Source organism: Dipteris shenzhenensis, chromosome 23 (assembly GCF_047967505.1).
Source record: "Dipteris shenzhenensis isolate YYH24624 ecotype China chromosome 23, Dip_SZ_1.0, whole genome shotgun sequence".
Classification (NCBI taxonomy): domain Eukaryota; kingdom Viridiplantae; phylum Streptophyta; class Polypodiopsida; order Gleicheniales; family Dipteridaceae; genus Dipteris; species Dipteris shenzhenensis.
The window spans coordinates 15,774,088-15,777,705 of NC_141618.1; positions in this window are offsets into that span (position 1 = coordinate 15,774,088).

Below are 3,618 nucleotides of genomic sequence, written 5' to 3' on the forward strand. Positions count from 1 at the left end.
CTGATCAATGGGATGTGGAAAAGAAGCCACTATTTCGCCATGGAAAGCTCTACAAGCTAAAACAAAGCTTGGGCCTGCTCTACTCTTTGCCTTGGCTTTGCCTAAAATGCATGTAATGGTGAAAGGTTACCTACTTCACTTGAGTAGTGATTTGATGAGCATAGATCTGAAGATCAAGGAAGACATTATGTGCCTCAATGGTGATATACTAGGCTATACTAGCTAGTGATTCTTTTATGGTTTTTTGTGTGTGGTCAATAATGGTTTTCTGCCATGGATAGTCCATCCTTAAATGATTGTTAGTCCTTTGTTTGAGCTTTTACTTTGTTGGACCCATGGGTATTCCCATGCATAGTCATTGTCCATTATTCTAGTTTTGTAAACCAAGAGTCCTAGGAGTGAGTCACAGGTCGGGGCCATGTGTGTTGCCACATGATGGTGGGCAAGCCATGGAGCATCCCATGTACTATTGTTGAGGGATGAGGTCATCAATATGTGGGGGGGAATGAAGGAACAATTGATGTAATGGGGTGTACCAAGGGGTACAAGGTCTATGTGTCACCACAAGGTGGTTAGTGTGACCAGGTTAGGTGGTAGAAGGTTCTATAGTAGGTGTGATTGAGAGAATCATGGACTTGATTGAGAGATATTGGGAGAAATTTGTGGATTTAAATGCTCTCTTGAGCTCACATATAATGATGTCACTCTTGGATGTAGCTTGTACCTATATATTGGGCATATCTCTCATGAATAAACTCTCTCTTTTTCATCATCTTGGTATCTCCATCTTGTCTCCATGCTACTCCAACACGCACATATAGGTAGCATCAACCGATTTCAACCTAGGGCTCAGAAGTGATTCCTGAGTCCTAGCTACCCTATGAAATCCCAGCAACAAGAAAAAAAGCATATAGTTAGTCCCTACCTAGTTACTAGGTCACGTGCACTCACACGCTTTCACTTAGACACATAATTCAATGGATGAATAATTGTTCTACACACTTTCATTCCACACTCTCAAAGCATGTGTAAAAATAAGATCTCTCACAATACACACACAAATGTCATACCTACATGCCAACTAATCTAATGATCAATGGTACACCATATAAACATGGATGCAGGCTCAACAACAATGCCGCTACTAAAGAGAGTGTGATGAAAGAGCCCACCACCTCAGCCACCACAAATCCCCCTCCAGAGTTTGTAGCCATCTACCTCCTCTCAACCAAGGTGACCACAGGCATTTGTGGTTCAAAGAGATAGCTCTGAAGAGGATTCTATGCATGACATGAAAACACAAGAAGAACAAATGCCACCCCAGTCACCACCAGCCTACACAACCATTAACGGGGCCCAGTCCTTGGAGCTTGTGTGGCCACCTACATTGAGTAATGCTCTTTCCAACGCAATATCTTTCTTAGAGAAAAGTAGTATGGGTAGTTTGTATGAGACCCTAAAATCCTTGGAGGACAGTCCTACAATGACCATGTACATCAGGGACTTTCTCCATTCTTACCACTCCAGCAATGCATAGGTTGGGTACGGCACCATCAATGTACATCAAAGCCCAAGTGCTCAACATTATCCTCGATATAGTACAATAATTCAAAGGTCCTACTCATTCCTAACTCATGGTGCAAAATACCCTACAAGGCCCGCTGAAGCTAAAATTCTCAAAATACAGCCTCTTCTCGTGCCAAGGGCACCAAGTTCCATAGGGACAGGATATTACTTCACACCATCATTAACCCTCGACTCTAGGAAGCAGGACAATTCCTATCCACAATCTTGGGGGTTAAGTGCGGCAAGAATCGGTCCCTCCCACTCTGCACATTTGCTTTGCTGAGTATGCAGCTAAAGCAAGACTGGATCCAGCACTTTGTCATCTTCTTCATAGAAAAACTCGATGGTTCATCAGGCCAAAAATGTAAAATTCCACACTTATTGGCTGTAATCATCAGTAAAGAGCTACAAGAACGTGAAATGACTCTGTCTTAGTCACCAAAACCTATCGAGGAGTTAGACATATTCTTCTCACCAGCATGGGAGCTATCACCAACTTCTCCTACTATCACATTGGCAAATGCAGATACCTAAGAAGAAATGCCTAGTCTGGAGGTCGGAATTGAGGAATTGCCTCATGAGATGCTATAGCTCGGTGCACAATTGCAACCAATATATCTCCAATAATAGTAGTAACCAGAGCCTGAGGCTACATCGGCACTAGCACTGCCATCAACACCATGCTAGTCAATGAGCCACAAGGAGAGCTAGTGCCAGATCAACAATATGACTACTGTACCCAAGTGACTGACTTACCATTGGAACAACCCCCAACAAGAACTAAGGAATCATTAGAATGGCTACATGGGCACCAATTGTATTAGTAGTATCACCAATCCTCATCACCATCTATCATTCTCCATCATGAAGCTAGCCAAATGCTTCAAATGTTAGAACTATTCACTAGCTTCTTAATCCATTCCTTATGAGGCCCTCTTGAGACCCCATTTCTCCCCTAATGCATTGTAAAAAGATAGAGAGATTTGAGTAGAATAATATCTTATTCTTTAATAGTATTACATAATTATGGTCTACTTGAAGGGCATTTATAGGGAACATGTAGAGAAAAAAGTGGCTTTTGATGATGTAGACTAGATATAGTGTTCATCAATCATCATGATTTTGGGAACTTGGAGTGTTTTCTAAGAAGGCTTGTTGTTGACTCATGTAATTTATGCAAGGTGTTTATTGACGACATTATAAAGTCCTCTAATATTTTGCAATTGTTGCTTTGCAAAATTTTGTAAGGTGTTTACCGCGGCACCATTATTAAGTCTATCGTGTTACATTAATCTCATGTAATGTCATCAAGTGCTTTTTACAATTTCTTGTGTTTGCTTTTTAAAAACTATCAAATTTATCTTAAATTTTACGAGGTTTTTTTAAAATAATGGTTTGTTATTTAGAGGGTGGTATTGCTTATTGAATTTTTATTCAAAGTAATTATAAAAAGTGTGTTGGAGATCACAATAGTTCAAAATTAATGAAATAGTGTTATAGCCTCTAGAGGTAATGGCCCCCATTTGGCCAATATAGCTTTAAAGATCTATACATATATGTATTTAACAATCTCTTGAGTTAATGGGGCCCTTTTGGCCAAGGCGGCTTTGAAAATCTAGACATGTATGTCTTTCAACACTCTTTAGAGTTAATGGGGCACCTTTGGCCAAGATGGCTTTGAAGATCTAGTTAATGGGACCCCTTTAACTAAGATGGCTTTGAGGATCCAAACAATCAAGCTATGTGCCTTTGAAAATAGGACTTCTAGTTAGATTATTGAAAGATTCATGTAGATGGAATTCGACAAGATTAAATTCAAATTAGAAGAGTTTCTTTTCATGAGACAAAATTTAGGATGCTTGGAGACAAAATTCTGGGTTTAAAATCCAGTTGACAATAGGCTCATGGAGTTTTGTTCTATAAGAGCAATGTGTTTGTTATTTATAGAGATTTTGATATTGGCTTGAGATGAGTCTAACATCCAATATTTATTGTTTTTTATGAGGAGTGGTTGCCTTTGAGGAAATTGCTAGGTGGAACGAATTGTTTGAT